Below are 16,364 nucleotides of genomic sequence, written 5' to 3' on the forward strand. Positions count from 1 at the left end.
CTAGGAGCAGTGGATTATGGGAATGTATATGCTAATGAGTCCAAGACCTGGCAAAACCTTCCTGGGTGATGACTTCAAGGAAATTGTATTTTCTGTTCCCAAGTGCTTTTTCATATCTCACACTCTGGTAGCAAAAATTGTAAGGAATTTATCTCCAATTTGCATGACAATGCATTCAAAAATTCTGGAACATCTCCAGATAAACAGAGATAAAAACACTAATCTCTACATCAATCTTCAAAATCAGCAACTGGAAGACACGGATGTAATTGTGGTTTTTCATATACAGAAGATGCAAGAAAATAGACTAACTCCAACACATTTATTAAAAACACTAATCTCTAAACCAATCTTCAAAATCAGCAACTGGAAGACACAGTCAATTGTGGTTTTTCACATACAGAAGATTCAAGAAAATAGACTAACTCCAACACATCTTTCCTTTACAAAATCTTATAGTCTCCTGGGAGACTAGCAAAAATTGCCAATGCTGACTATATTGCAAGTCATCATGGCGGGGTATTGGGTAAAGTTTTCAACTAGCAACAATCACGCCTCAGTTTGACCTCATAAGCTATGATAATGCCACTGCGCAAAGTTGATAGGTGCTTGGCTGGAGCAATCAGCATGTGCAACAGAGAACTCATTACAACCATGGCTAGACAAACAGTCTCTGGCTAGGAGCAGTGGATTATGGGAATGTATATGCTAATGAGTCCAAGACCTGGCAAAACCTTCCTGGGTGATGACTTCAAGGAAATTGTATTTTCTGTTCCCAAGTGCTTTTTCATATCTCACACTCTGGTAGCAAAAATTGTAAGGAATTTATCTCCAATTTGCATGACACTGCATTCAAAAATTCTGGAACATCTCCAGATAAACAGAGATAAAAACACTAATCTCTACATCAATCTTCAAAATCAGCAACTGGAAGACACGGATGTAATTGTGGTTTTTCATATACAGAAGATGCAAGAAAATAGACAAACTCCAACACATCTTATTAAAAACACTTATCTCTAAACCAATCTTCAAAATCAGCAACTGGAAGACACAGTCAATTGTGGTTTTTCACATACAGAAGATTCAAGAAAATAGACTAACTCCAACACATCTTTCCTTTACAAAATCTTATAGTCTCCTGGGAGACTAGCAAAAATTGCCAATGCTGACTATATTGCAAGTCATCATGGCGGGGTATTGGGTAAAGTTTTCAACTAGCAATAATCACACCTCAGTTTGCCCTCATAAGCTATGATAATGCCACTGCGCAAAGTTGATAGGTGCTTGGCTGGAGCAATCAGCATGTGCAACAGAGAACTCATTACAACCATGGCTAGACAAACAGTCTCTGGCTAGGAGCAGTGGATTATGGGAATGTATATGCTAATGAGTCCAAGACCTGGCAAAACCTTCCTGGGTGATGACTTCAAGGAAATTGTATTTTCTGTTCCCAAGTGCTTTTTCATATCTCACACTCTGGTAGCAAAAATTGTAAGGAATTTATCTCCAATTTGCATGACAATGCATTCAAAAATTCTGGAACATCTCCAGATAAACAGAGATAAAAACACTAATCTCTACATCAATCTTCAAAATCAGCAACTGGAAGACACGGATGTAATTGTGGTTTTTCATATACAGAAGATGCAAGAAAATAGACTAACTCCAACACATTTATTAAAAACACTAATCTCTAAACCAATCTTCAAAATCAGCAACTGGAAGACACAGTCAATTGTGGTTTTTCACATACAGAAGATTCAAGAAAATAGACTAACTCCAACACATCTTTCCTTTACAAAATCTTATAGTCTCCTGGGAGACTAGCAAAAATTGCCAATGCTGACTATATTGCAAGTCGTCATGGCAGGGTATTGGGTAAAGTTTTCAACTAGCAATAATCACGCCTCGATTTGACCTCATAAGCTATGATAATGCCATTGCGCAAAGTTGATAGGTGCTTGGCTGGAGCAATCAGCATGTGCAACAGAGAACTCATTACAACCATGGCTAGACAAACAGTCTCTGGCTCGGAGCAGTGGATTATGGGAATGTATATGCTAATGAGTTCAAGACCTGGCAAAACCTTCCTGGGTGATGACTTCAAGGAAATTGTATTTTCTGTTCCCAAGTGCTTTTTCATATCTCACACTCTGGTAGCAAAAATTGTAAGGAATTTATCTCCAATTTGCATGACAATGCATTCAAAAATTCTGGAACATCTCCAGATAAACAGAGATAAAAACACTAATCTCTACATCAATCTTCAAAATCAGCAACTGGAAGACACGGATGTAATTGTGGTTTTTCATATACAGAAGATGCAAGAAAATAGACTAACTCCAACACGTCTTATTAAAAACACTAATCTCTACATCAATCTTCAAAATCAGCAACTGGAAGACACGGATGTAATTGTGGTTTTTCATATACAGAAGATGCAAGAAAATAGACTAACTCCAACACGTCTTATTAAAAATACTAATCTCTAAACCAATCTTCAAAATCAGCAACTGGAAGACACAGTCAATTGTGGTTTTTCACATACAGAAGATTCAAGAAAATAGACTAACTCCAACACATCTTTCCTTTACAAAATCTTATAGTCTCCTGGGAGACTAGCAAAAATTGCCAATGCTGACTATATTGCAAGTCATCATGGCGGGGTATTGGGTAAAGTTTTCAACTAGCAATAATCACGCCTCAGTTTGACCTCATAAGCTATGATAATGCAACTGCGCAAAGTTGATAGGTGCTTGGCTGGAGCAATCAGCATGTGCAACAGAGAACTCATTACAACAAATCAGCAACTGGCAAAAATTGCCAATGCTGACTATATTGCAAGTCGTCATGGCAGGGTATTGGGTAAAGTTTTCAACTAGCAATAATCACGCCTCGGTTTGACCTCATAAGCTATGATAATGCCATTGCGCAAAGTTGATAGGTGCTTGGCTGGAGCAATCAGCATGTGCAACAGAGAACTCATTACAACCATGGCTAGACAAACAGTCTCTGGCTCGGAGCAGTGGATTATGGGAATGTATATGCTAATGAGTTCAAGACCTGGCAAAACCTTCCTGGGTGATGACTTCAAGGAAATTGTATTTTCTGTTCCCAAGTGCTTTTTCATATCTCACACTCTGGTAGCAAAAATTGTAAGGAATTTATCTCCAATTTGCATGACAATGCATTCAAAAATTCTGGAACATCTCCAGATAAACAGAGATAAAAACACTAATCTCTACATCAATCTTCAAAATCAGCAACTGGAAGACACGGATGTAATTGTGGTTTTTCATATACAGAAGATGCAAGAAAATAGACTAACTCCAACACGTCTTATTAAAAACACTAATCTCTACATCAATCTTCAAAATCAGCAACTGGAAGACACGGATGTAATTGTGGTTTTTCATATACAGAAGATGCAAGAAAATAGACTAACTCCAACACGTCTTATTAAAAATACTAATCTCTAAACCAATCTTCAAAATCAGCAACTGGAAGACACAGTCAATTGTGGTTTTTCACATACAGAAGATTCAAGAAAATAGACTAACTCCAACACATCTTTCCTTTACAAAATCTTATAGTCTCCTGGGAGACTAGCAAAAATTGCCAATGCTGACTATATTGCAAGTCATCATGGCGGGGTATTGGGTAAAGTTTTCAACTAGCAATAATCACGCCTCAGTTTGACCTCATAAGCTATGATAATGCAACTGCGCAAAGTTGATAGGTGCTTGGCTGGAGCAATCAGCATGTGCAACAGAGAACTCATTACAACAAATCAGCAACTGGAAGACACGGATGTAATTGTGGTTTTTCATATACAGAAGATGCAAGAAAATAGACTAACTCCAACACGTCTTATTAAAAACACTAATCTCTAAACCAATCTTCAAAATCAGCAACTGGAAGACACAGTCAATTGTGGTTTTTCACATACAGAAGATTCAAGAAAATAGACTAACTCCAACACATCTTTCCTTTACAAAATCTTATAGTCTCCTGGGAGACTAGCAAAAATTGCCAATGCTGACTATATTGCAAGTCATCATGGCGGGGTATTGGGTAAAGTTTTCAACTAGCAACAATCACGCCTCAGTTTGACCTCATAAGCTATGATAATGCCACTGCGCAAAGTTGATAGGTGCTTGGCTGGAGCAATCAGCATGTGCAACAGAGAACTCATTACAACCATGGCTAGACAAACAGTCTCTGGCTAGGAGCAGTGGATTATGGGAATGTATATGCTAATGAGTCCAAGACCTGGCAAAACCTTCCTGGGTGATGACTTCAAGGAAATTGTATTTTCTGTTCCCAAGTGCTTTTTCATATCTCACACTCTGGTAGCAAAAATTGTAAGGAATTTATCTCCAATTTGCATGACACTGCATTCAAAAATTCTGGAACATCTCCAGATAAACAGAGATAAAAACACTAATCTCTACATCAATCTTCAAAATCAGCAACTGGAAGACACGGATGTAATTGTGGTTTTTCATATACAGAAGATGCAAGAAAATAGACAAACTCCAACACATCTTATTAAAAACACTTATCTCTAAACCAATCTTCAAAATCAGCAACTGGAAGACACAGTCAATTGTGGTTTTTCACATACAGAAGATTCAAGAAAATAGACTAACTCCAACACATCTTTCCTTTACAAAATCTTATAGTCTCCTGGGAGACTAGCAAAAATTGCCAATGCTGACTATATTGCAAGTCATCATGGCAGGGTATTGGGTAAAGTTTTCAACTAGCAATAATCACGCCTCAGTTTGACCTCATAAGCTATGATAATGCCACTGCGCAAAGTTGATAGGTGCTTGGCTGGAGCAATCAGCATGTGCAACAGAGAACTCATTACAACCATGGCTAGACAAACAGTCTCTGGCTAGGAGCAGTGGATTATGGGAATGTATATGCTAATGAGTCCAAGACCTGGCAAAACCTTCCTGGGTGATGACTTCAAGGAAATTGTATTTTCTGTTCCCAAGTGCTTTTTCATATCTCACACTCTGGTAGCAAAAATTGTAAGGAATTTATCTCCAATTTGCATGACAATGCATTCAAAAATTCTGGAACATCTCCAGATAAACAGAGATAAAAACACTAATCTCTACATCAATCTTCAAAATCAGCAACTGGAAGACACGGATGTAATTGTGGTTTTTCATATACAGAAGATGCAAGAAAATAGACTAACTCCAACACGTCTTATTAAAAACACTAATCTCTAAACCAATCTTCAAAATCAGCAACTGGAAGACACAGTCAATTGTGGTTTTTCACATACAGAAGATTCAAGAAAATAGACTAACTCCAACACATCTTTCCTTTACAAAATCTTATAGTCTCCTGGGAGACTAGCAAAAATTGCCAATGCTGACTATATTGCAAGTCGTCATGGCAGGGTATTGGGTAAAGTTTTCAACTAGCAATAATCACGCCTCGGTTTGACCTCATAAGCTATGATAATGCCACTGCGCAAAGTTGATAGGTGCTTGGCTGGAGCAATCAGCATGTGCAACAGAGAACTCATTACAACCATGGCTAGACAAACAGTCTCTGGCTAGGAGCAGTGGATTATGGGAATGTATATGCTAATGAGTCCAAGACCTGGCAAAACCTTCCTGGGTGATGACTTCAAGGAAATTGTATTTTCTGTTCCCAAGTGCTTTTTCATATCTCACACTCTGGTAGCAAAAATTGTAAGGAATTTATCTCCAATTTGCATGACAATGCATTCAAAAATTCTGGAACATCTCCAGATAAACAGAGATAAAAACACTAATCTCTACATCAATCTTCAAAATCAGCAACTGGAAGACACGGATGTAATTGTGGTTTTTCATATACAGAAGATGCAAGAAAATAGACTAACTCCAACACATTTATTAAAAACACTAATCTCTAAACCAATCTTCAAAATCAGCAACTGGAAGACACAGTCAATTGTGGTTTTTCACATACAGAAGATTCAAGAAAATAGACTAACTCCAACACATCTTTCCTTTACAAAATCTTATAGTCTCCTGGGAGACTAGCAAAAATTGCCAATGCTGACTATATTGCAAGTCGTCATGGCAGGGTATTGGGTAAAGTTTTCAACTAGCAATAATCACGCCTCGGTTTGACCTCATAAGCTATGATAATGCCATTGCGCAAAGTTGATAGGTGTGATAAACCAGATATTTATCTGATAAGATTAGATATGATTAATAACCCAAACCAAATTTATTTACTTTATTTACCTTTAAATATAACGGCAACGCTGAAATGATTGCACACCCACACAACCGTTTTATAAAATGTATGGCAATGCTTTACTTAAAGAATAGCTTCATTACAGGATATTTGCAAATGCAGACTAACACAAGAAACATAAAATTGATTAGCTAATACTTAAACAGTAATTCTAAATCAAATCAAAATGGACACCTTTCAAGGACAGTGATCAGCCATTTTAATAATATTATTATGCAAGTCATGCCTAACAAAATGGCTGCTGCTTCTAACATACAGTATTATAACTGTTTAGCGCAAAGGGAAGGCCTCATACGCAGTGAATAGTACAGTGTGCAACAAGCTAAAGTCATCTGCAGCATTAATAGCGGCAGTCAGGAAAACAGAATATAATAAAAGCATAGATTTATTGATTAGTTGATTTTCTGTATTATCAGTCCATCCTCAACTTTTTTCATATCTCCGAAAAAAAAGTTCATATCTCTCGTACTGTGCATCATTTGTTTCTCTCTTAATACATCGGAAAACCTTCTTGAAGCATTTCACTAGTATACAGAAAAATCAATAATATTATCTTGGCAAAAACATCAAACTTCTTAAAGCATATATAACATTGACTTATGCGAACCAGTTATTGGGGTTCAACCAAATAAACCAACTGTAGGGAATCACATCACTCACACCTGTTCAATAAACTAAAATTTTTTCCAACCCAAATAATTTAATTCAACTTTCCTTTTAATGTCATCAGTTTAGTATTTGTGATGCTTGTACCATATTTTAATTATATTCACAAATTCAAATACAATTTTATAAACTTGGGATAATGTAAATAAGTGTGTTTCTTTAATATACCATGTGTTACTTTCAAATCTTCATGTTGAATCACCACTGTATTAATTAGTAAAAGTAAAATTTATTACAATAGATCTTGTTTGTAACCATTTAGAAACCTTAAGTGTGTAAATATAATATAATCCTTGTGGTAATGTCCATATCTTAAGAGACAGTACGTTTGAGAAAACATCATAAGAAACAATTCAATGAGTACTCTTTTTTTATCTAGATTTTATACTAGCACACCCAACTCTGTCACATAACTACATGTTTTGTTGTACTCCAAAATATCTCCTGTTATTACACTCTTTACCAATTTTAAACCTAGGGAGAGTCAGTAACCTTATAAGATTCACTTGTGTAAATCCTACATAGAAAATGAAGTGTTGTTTGATTTGACTGCAAATATAAGTAGCCATTAACCCCACATTACCGGAGTGATACCGTAGATGACAATATAACCAACAATCAGTTTACCTTATTGTTCTTTCTATCAGCTCATGATGAGCGTCTTAAAGAAGAAATGTCAGTTTGCATATAGATATTATGTTTGCACCATTGTTACCATCCTTATTTAGAATGCCTCTTCTTTACTGATACCTTAACTAGATGTATTCTATCAATGGTTCTGGTGTGGGCGTTCTTAGTTACTTTTATGTTATTACTCATATATTTATTTTAAACCTTCTAATTAGTTTAACATATTGGCTATCAGTATTTTACTACCATCCTCTGATGCATACCGAAACCTGGGAGCATCAGTAGTATGATGTATATGTGTGTCTGTTATGATTATTACTATACTTGTGGGATTAAAATTAAAAGCAGAAGTAGAATACACCACCATGACTCTAGTAATACCTCTTTGATAACTATACACACTGTCCTTGCCAGCAACCAATCCCTGGTAACCCTCATTCACTATAAAAATATGAAAACTTAAAAAAACAAAAATGACTTCTTCAGTTAGTAAGTGTATGGGAAACTTGGTCACTCATGGGGATCATTGTTTTACACCTTGTCCACAACCCGCAGGGACACCACTAAGGGTATCCCCCGATTCCGTGGACCTCTTCTTGCCCACAACCCGCAGGGACACCACTAAGGACGCCCCCCGATTCCGTGGACCTTGTCTTGGTCGGTGTGGGGGCCCTGGACAGGCCCATCATCAAATAAGTTTATTAAGTTAGAATCACAGTCACAATATTTATCTGCATCAGTTTATTTTTCTTCAACTGATATCACCACCAGGTCGGAAACCTTCTTGCAGTGAGATGCATTAATTCAATTGGTTTGTTTCACAGGGACGGGTCTTGCCTTTGATCTATGAGACATTTAATTGTAAGAATTTTCTCACCATTGCATAGTCTCCAGGCTGGACCTTATAACAACATCCCTTCATAAGCTTGTTTGCTTTTCTGGTAAAGTATTTAGATGATGTGAGAATTAGAGTGACAAGTCTGCTGCTGGATGTTGAATAGGGATTGATGGTCTCCCAAAAAAATGTATATATCAATTAAAATAATGATCTTATAAGGGGACAGGTTCAGTGGCTGCTGAGGAGTAGTGTGAATGTCATACAAAACCGAAGACAAAACTTCAAGTCAACTCATGGTAATTTCCACACCCACCCTAAATTATGTGTTCTCAATATGCATTTGTTAACATGTTCAATTTTGACTAAAACCTTTTAGTGAATGGTGAGTGCAACCAACCTTCAATACCCATACATTGATTTATTTCTTAGAATACCTTTCCTGTCAAATATACCTTATGGGATAACATATCTGAACACCAATTTCTCAATAAATTTCTTTGCTGTAAAGGATGCTGTACATGGGACAGCTGGGATGTTCCTTATAATCAAGATAACATATCAGATACCATTTAAATATAATGACAATTTTAAATGCATGTAAATTCCCAAAAAAATATTTTTTAACCTTAGGAATGGACCAGTGGTAGGAGAAATGTTTGATGGTTCTATAGGAATAATTTTCCTGAGTTCATTCTCTTGCAGATGAGTTTGGGACTCCTTTTCTCTGCATAAGATGAAATCAAAATACATGCCCTCTCTCCTTACATGGGTCATCCCATGGGCAGCTTCTGCATATGCCAGGAGGAGGGGTTTGGGGAGCTACTGATCTGCCCCCACCATCTTTACATAGGCCATTAGCCTTTTGACTGTATCCATTCATCATCCATTGGCGCAATCCTGTTAAATACACAAAAAACATTAAATTGTATAGTGATGTGATTCACAACAGTGGCCATCTTATTTTTGTTACCAAGTGCAACAAGATCACTTTATAACACGTGAGCTTGACACTTAACAACTACTGCCTTTGCAGGGAGTTGCACAGCCTCAATGAGCTCCTTTACTTGCTGTGATATTAGCGTATTATATCATAGCAAATTCACGATGGAAAATGAGGATCTCTAAATCCAATACTACCGCATATCCCGTATATGGCCATCCTGAGTCTCCTTGTTGGTGACAACTACAATCTTTGTAGATGGTAGTGGCTTGTCAGAGATATCAGGTCTAATTGGAGAAATTTTGCTTTAAATATTCCTCACAATCATGTTCTAAATCCTGCATCTCATCCATCCTCTGGGACTCCCGGGTCCCACCAGGTAGCAGAGTAGCAGGATTTAGCGTACCACACCTGACAATAGTCAGGTCATGTGGCGCTGGGAGCAAAAGTTCCCAACGAGAGAACCATGCACTGGAAATGTGTCTTGTCCGTGAAGAGTTCATTAGAAAAGATGTAGCATTAGAGACACATAGTGTGCGGTGTTCTGTAATTTCTATACAAAGGCTGCAGCAGCCGCCACAGTCCTTAAACATGTTGGTAAAGCAGATGCCACTCGGTCAAATGTGCAACTGTATTACCTGATGGGTCTATGTGAACCCCCATGTATATGTGTTCAAACTCCCAAGGCCTCTGCTTGTTGTTCATTACAGTAAAGACAGGTATATGATAAATCTGATATATCCAGTGCTGTGGCTTCTGTCAGTGCATTCCTTATTTGTGGGCTCATATGCATGACCAATGGATCTAGTAAAGTGGCAACATGCAATCAGATAAATCAGTAAGCATAAAAAATGCAACTCAATATGCATCTTATAATAATCACTATAAAATCTGTATTTTTCCAATAAGGGCTTTGATAAGGATTCTGCAGCATTACCTGCAGACTCAATATTATTTTCTAAAGAATTTCTAGTCGCTCAGTAATAATAATAATAATAATAATAATATTATTTTTTTAAAACACTTGCTTTTTCTGTGCAAAATGAAATGCATCAATTTGTAAATTAATCTTTTCTCTGGAATAGTCACACCTCTATTGGCTGGGATTTTATTTAAATAAAACAAGCAAAAGCAATAGCATTATTAAGCTCAGACATCTATTAGCATTTGTCATTTGGAAAAAAAATGGCAGTTTTAAAACAGATGTTGATAAAACAACATTATCACATGAGGGAAGCAATGGGGAGGGGGCTGGAGGTCATCCTTGGGTATGGCTGATCACTGTCCCATTCAAACATTGCAATAACTTTAATATATTTATTGTGCTTTTTCAAAAGGGTAAACAATATCTTCAATTCTAAAATCTTTCATGTCCTTGTTATGGAAAACAGTTCTGTAACACTCCTTGGATATTTCACATTATTTAGAAATAAAACTTTACTCTCTTATCAATCTCATTAACCATTTCCTGCCTTTAATCTCCTACAGAGTTATTTCTGATGTTACTCTCACCTCATCACTGAAAAAAAACTTCTTCCCTTCTGCTTTTTCAAAAATAAACAAAAAATTTCAAAATTATTCTTTTTTTTCCCCCATTTTTTTCTTTTTCTCCCTAAGGCTCTAAAAGACATATCACCTCTCCTCACTTCTCACTGAACAGAATTAACCCCTCAGTGGGACAGTACAATATTTCCAAACATATGTGGGTTAGTGGGATATACTATCTCAATTCTTGAAGCTTTCACCACCTGTCACCAGACCATTGCGCGTTCACTCTCATCAAATAATCATTACCTCACAGGTGCATCATCATCGCCAATTCCAACTAACTATGACCAGCATAGTATTTCCTATTCCTTCTCACTTGCTCACACTAGTCACATACTCAGAACTTTCTGTGATCCCATACAAATGCTTAAAACAGTGTTACCTCTTTCAAAGACAAAAATGTAAATAAAATAAATGAAAAATGTCCCCAAAAAACCTAACCTTGCGTTATATGTCACCCAAATGTTATCATACCTACGCTGCGTTATATGTCACCCAAATGTTATCATACCTACGCATCCCACGTGTCCCACCCCCACCCTGTCTTCTTTTGTTATGTTTCCCCATATATTCTACCTTGTACGTAGGTGGCAGATACCCCCTGTGAATCTCGCTACCGGTCAGCACTGTTCACAGGAAAAAATCAACTCATCAAATCAGAAAAAAATTATATGCAATATGTCATTCTTTGTTACCATATCTGCACATTGTCTAAGTGATCATTACACGATTAGATCACTATCCCCCTTGGTTATCTGACTAACTGTGGCCACAGTATTAACCCCTTAAGATACTCTATCAATTTAGTACCCTCCCCCTTTCAAAACAAACAAAATTAAATGAACACAAATCAAAAACAAAACAAAAATTGGCTTAAAGAAAACCCCACAGCCTTGAGTCAGTTATCACTGATTACCTTCCATTCATAAGAATAAAAATAAACCCAGGACTTATCTGCGCATTACTCAAAGTATATCTGATTCAATATATGTATCCAGATTAAGCAAATAGGCAATAGAAATTGCCAACAGAAAACACGGTCTAATATGTCAATATGAACCTTTAAGAATAGATGTTATATTGGACTTATATCTCATCGATATATATCACTTTTCTTATCCAAAATGTATTACTCATTAAATGAAAAAAACATTGAATTCACATGATCATTTCCTGTTTCTTCACCTAACATGGACAACTCCTTATCTCGCATTACATCAACTGAATCCATCACTTTAGAGTTTCCAACTCACAGCTGCTTTGTTTAATAAACCAAAAAAAAATTAAATCAAAAACCCATAGCAGAAAAACATCAGTCCTACATTACGGACTTCATCTCCACAAGACAAGAGAAAAAACTTTACAATGAGATAAACTCGATCTTACTTTCTTTGTTATAAACAATATTCCAATTAACTTTATTTATTCTGGTGGTAAAAATGAACTGTTACTTGGCTTACAATATTAGCGTCTACTCCTTTAAACTCTATATTTCAACGGACCTCTGTCTATGGATATAAAGAAATTAGCTCAAACTGTTATTGTAATCCGACTGCTTGCTAGCTCTAACAATGCAACGTATACTTAATTATTTATTAACATTTTCTTATATAAACCATATACAGTAGACAATCCGGAGGTTTCCAAACAATACAGATTATGGATAAATCATGCATTCCATTTCTTCCACATGTTGCTGGCCAAACAACCAGGAAGAAACGTAAATGCACAATCTCCTCTACCTATCTCTAATCACCAAATTATAAGCACGGGAAAACCTACAACAAATATATGCAACTTCTTTAAAATTTATAGATTGGACAAACAAAGAACTCTAATTATCAAAACAACCGCTACAGATTAGTTACTTCAGCAATATCCTCAGCAGACAATATACACCAAACAATCCAACCGCGGTCAAAAAATAAAAACAAACAAAAAAAATACTGTCATTTAAAGAATATTTTTTTTTAAAAAGTAGAAAATTTATTGCCAGCATAACCTTTATACCAATATGCTTGCTATAGTCTGCATGCTTTGCAAATAAACTAAAGAAATACTCTTCCTGACCCAAGCAATGTTGTTTACAACTTCTTGCCAAGTTTCTCGCTGCTCTCCTTATCTATTCTCTGACACAGAGAAGAAATGGGCGATGCGGGGGGGTTTAGCAAGCTGACAGTCTGCAAAATGCAGCGTTGTCTTTCCATGCCTTAAATTACGATCTATTTGTTTTATAATTAAAGATCGAAGTTGTTTCAAGTGATATTGGATTAGCACACTTTAACAGATGTTAAGAAAGATAAGGGTACAAAAAAATGCACCGACTTTTCAATTTTTTCTACACATTTTTTTTTTTTTTTTTTTTTTTTTTTTAAATAGCTAATTTTTTTTTCTTTCAAACTTTGATTTTCTCAACTGATAAAATGTGAAAACCAACATCATTGAATCTCGCTGGGGCCTCCAACTGATAAACCAGATATTTATCTGATAAGATTAGATATGATTAATAACCCAAACCAAATTTATTTACTTTATTTACCTTTAAATATAACGGCAACGCTGAAATGATTGCACACCCACACAACCGTTTTATAAAATGTATGGCAATGCTTTACTTAAAGAATAGCTTCATTACAGGATATTTGCAAATGCAGACTAACACAAGAAACATAAAATTGATTAGCTAATACTTAAACAGTAATTCTAAATCAAATCAAAATGGACACCTTTCAAGGACAGTGATCAGCCATTTTAATAATATTATTATGCAAGTCATGCCTAACAAAATGGCTGCTGCTTCTAACATACAGTATTATAACTGTTTAGCGCAAAGGGAAGGCCTCATACGCAGTGAATAGTACAGTGTGCAACAAGCTAAAGTCATCTGCAGCATTAATAGCGGCAGTCAGGAAAACAGAATATAATAAAAGCATAGATTTATTGATTAGTTGATTTTCTGTATTATCAGGTGCTTGGCTGGAGCAATCAGCATGTGCAACAGAGAACTCATTACAACCATGGCTAGACAAACAGTCTCTGGCTAGGAGCAGTGGATTATGGGAATGTATATGCTAATGAGTTCAAGACCTGGCAAAACCTTCCTGGGTGATGACTTCAAGGAAATTGTATTTTCTGTTCCCAAGTGCTTTTTCATATCTCACACTCTGGTAGCAAAAATTGTAAGGAATTTATCTCCAATTTGCATGACAATGCATTCAAAAATTCTGGAACATCTCCAGATAAACAGAGATAAAAACACTAATCTCTACATCAATCTTCAAAATCAGCAACTGGAAGACACGGATGTAATTGTTGTTTTTCATATACAGAAGATGCAAGAAAATAGACTAACTCCAACACGTCTTATTCAAAACACTAATCTCTAAACCAATCTTCAAAATCAGCAACTGGAAGACACAGTCAATTGTGGTTTTTCACATACAGAAGATTCAAGAAAATAGACTAACTCCAACACATCTTTCCTTTACAAAATCTTATAGTCTCCTGGGAGACTAGCAAAAATTGCCAATGCTGACTATATTGCAAGTCATCATGGCGGGGTATTGGGTAAAGTTTTCAACTAGCAATAATCACGCCTCGGTTTGACCTCATAAGCTATGATAATGCCACTGCGCAAAGTTGATAGGTGCTTGGCTGGAGCAATCAGCAGGTGCAACAGAGAACTCATTACAACCATGGCTAGACAAACAGTCTCTGGCTAGGAGCAGTGGATTATGGGAATGTATATGCTAATGAGTCCAAGACCTGGCAAAACCTTCCTGGGTGATGACTTCAAGGAAATTGTATTTTCTATTCCCAAGTGCTTTTTCATATCTCACACTCTGGTAGCAAAAATTGTAAGGAATTTATCCCAAATTTGCATGACAATGCATTCAAAAATTCTGGAACATCTCCAGATAAACAGAGATAAAAACACTAATCTCTACATCAATCTTCAAAATCAGCAACTGGAAGACACGGATGTAATTATGGTTTTTCATATACAGAAGATGCAAGAAAATAGACTAACTCCAACACGTCTTATTAAAAACACTAATCTCTAAACCAATCTTCAAAATCAGCAACTGGAAGACACAGTCAATTGTGGTTTTTCACATACAGAAGATTCAAGAAAATAGACTAACTCCAACACATCTTTCCTTTACAAAATCTTATAGTCTCCTGGGAGACTAGCAAAAATTGCCAATGCTGACTATATTGCAAGTCATCATGGCGGGGTATTGGGTAAAGTTTTCAACTAGCAATAATCACGCCTCGGTTTGCCCTCATAAGCTATGATAATGCCACTGCGCAAAGTTGATAGGTGCTTGGCTGGAGCAATCAGCATGTGCAACAGAGAACTCATTACAACCATGGCTAGACAAACAGTCTCTGGCTAGGAGCAGTGGATTATGGGAATGTATATGCTAATGAGTCCAAGACCTGGCAAAACCTTCCTGGGTGATGACTTCAAGGAAATTGTATTTTCTGTTCCCAAGTGCTTTTTCATATCTCACACTCTGGTAGCAAAAATTGTAAGGAATTTATCTCCAATTTGCATGACAATGCATTCAAAAATTCTGGAACATCTCCAGATAAACAGAGATAAAAACACTAATCTCTACATCAATCTTCAAAATCAGCAACTGGAAGACACAGATGTAATTGTGGTTTTTCATATACAGAAGATGCAAGAAAATAGAATAACTCCAACACATCTTATTAAAAACACTAATCTCTAAACCAATCTTCAAAATCAGCAACTGGAAGACACAGTCAATTGTGGTTTTTCACATACAGAAGATTCAAGAAAATAGACTAACTCCAACACATCTTTCCTTTACAAAATCTTATAGTCTCCTGGGAGACTAGCAAAAATTGCCAATGCTGACTATATTGCAAGTCATCATGGCGGGGTATTGGGTAAAGTTTTCAACTAGCAATAATCACGCCTCGGTTTGACCTCATAAGCTATGATAATGCCACTGCGCAAAGTTGATAGGTGCTTGGCTGGAGCAATCAGCAGGTGCAACAGAGAACTCATTACAACCATGGCTAGACAAACAGTCTCTGGCTAGGAGCAGTGGATTATGGGAATGTATATGCTAATGAGTCCAAGACCTGGCAAAACCTTCCTGGGTGATGACTTCAAGGAAATTGTATTTTCTATTCCCAAGTGCTTTTTCATATCTCACACTCTGGTAGCAAAAATTGTAAGGAATTTATCCCAAATTTGCATGACAATGCATTCAAAAATTCTGGAACATCTCCAGATAAACAGAGATAAAAACACTAATCTCTACATCAATCTTCAAAATCAGCAACTGGAAGACACGGATGTAATTGTGGTTTTTCATATACAGAAGATGCAAGAAAATAGACTAACTCCAACACGTCTTATTAAAAACACTAATCTCTAAACCAATCTTCAAAATCAGCAACTGGAAGACACAGTCAATTGTG

The 16,364-nt window shown here is 36.4% G+C and overlaps 13 non-coding genes across 13 annotated transcripts; all 13 read right to left on the minus strand.

Moving 5' to 3' along the window:
* Positions 1-459: 459 nt before the first annotated feature.
* LOC146076666 (U4 spliceosomal RNA) lies at positions 460-600 on the minus strand. Its single transcript, XR_014474065.1, has one exon. It is a non-coding gene; the product is annotated as a U4 spliceosomal RNA (small nuclear RNA).
* Positions 601-1,137: 537 nt separating this feature from the next.
* LOC146076761 (U4 spliceosomal RNA) lies at positions 1,138-1,278 on the minus strand. The gene has a single exon (XR_014474159.1). It is a non-coding gene; the product is annotated as a U4 spliceosomal RNA (small nuclear RNA).
* A 536-nt stretch (positions 1,279-1,814) lies between these two features.
* Positions 1,815-1,955, minus strand: LOC146076782 (U4 spliceosomal RNA). The gene has a single exon (XR_014474181.1). It is a non-coding gene; the product is annotated as a U4 spliceosomal RNA (small nuclear RNA).
* A 654-nt stretch (positions 1,956-2,609) lies between these two features.
* LOC146076754 (U4 spliceosomal RNA) lies at positions 2,610-2,750 on the minus strand. Its single transcript, XR_014474152.1, has one exon. It is a non-coding gene; the product is annotated as a U4 spliceosomal RNA (small nuclear RNA).
* Positions 2,751-2,796: 46 nt separating this feature from the next.
* On the minus strand, positions 2,797-2,942 carry LOC146076793 (U4 spliceosomal RNA). Its single transcript, XR_014474193.1, has one exon. It is a non-coding gene; the product is annotated as a U4 spliceosomal RNA (small nuclear RNA).
* Positions 2,943-3,596: 654 nt separating this feature from the next.
* LOC146076756 (U4 spliceosomal RNA) lies at positions 3,597-3,737 on the minus strand. The gene has a single exon (XR_014474154.1). It is a non-coding gene; the product is annotated as a U4 spliceosomal RNA (small nuclear RNA).
* Positions 3,738-4,010: 273 nt separating this feature from the next.
* LOC146076667 (U4 spliceosomal RNA) lies at positions 4,011-4,151 on the minus strand. Its single transcript, XR_014474066.1, has one exon. It is a non-coding gene; the product is annotated as a U4 spliceosomal RNA (small nuclear RNA).
* Positions 4,152-4,688: 537 nt separating this feature from the next.
* Positions 4,689-4,829, minus strand: LOC146076689 (U4 spliceosomal RNA). Its single transcript, XR_014474088.1, has one exon. It is a non-coding gene; the product is annotated as a U4 spliceosomal RNA (small nuclear RNA).
* A 537-nt stretch (positions 4,830-5,366) lies between these two features.
* On the minus strand, positions 5,367-5,507 carry LOC146076714 (U4 spliceosomal RNA). Its single transcript, XR_014474112.1, has one exon. It is a non-coding gene; the product is annotated as a U4 spliceosomal RNA (small nuclear RNA).
* Positions 5,508-6,043: 536 nt separating this feature from the next.
* Positions 6,044-6,184, minus strand: LOC146076740 (U4 spliceosomal RNA). The gene has a single exon (XR_014474138.1). It is a non-coding gene; the product is annotated as a U4 spliceosomal RNA (small nuclear RNA).
* Positions 6,185-14,401: 8,217 nt separating this feature from the next.
* On the minus strand, positions 14,402-14,542 carry LOC146076457 (U4 spliceosomal RNA). Its single transcript, XR_014473857.1, has one exon. It is a non-coding gene; the product is annotated as a U4 spliceosomal RNA (small nuclear RNA).
* Positions 14,543-15,079: 537 nt separating this feature from the next.
* LOC146076560 (U4 spliceosomal RNA) lies at positions 15,080-15,220 on the minus strand. Its single transcript, XR_014473960.1, has one exon. It is a non-coding gene; the product is annotated as a U4 spliceosomal RNA (small nuclear RNA).
* Positions 15,221-15,757: 537 nt separating this feature from the next.
* LOC146076458 (U4 spliceosomal RNA) lies at positions 15,758-15,898 on the minus strand. The gene has a single exon (XR_014473858.1). It is a non-coding gene; the product is annotated as a U4 spliceosomal RNA (small nuclear RNA).
* Positions 15,899-16,364: the final 466 nt, after the last annotated feature.

Source organism: Crinia signifera, chromosome 4 (genome assembly GCF_055691185.1).
Source record: "Crinia signifera chromosome 4, ASM5569118v1, whole genome shotgun sequence".
Lineage (NCBI taxonomy): Eukaryota > Metazoa > Chordata > Amphibia > Anura > Myobatrachidae > Crinia > Crinia signifera.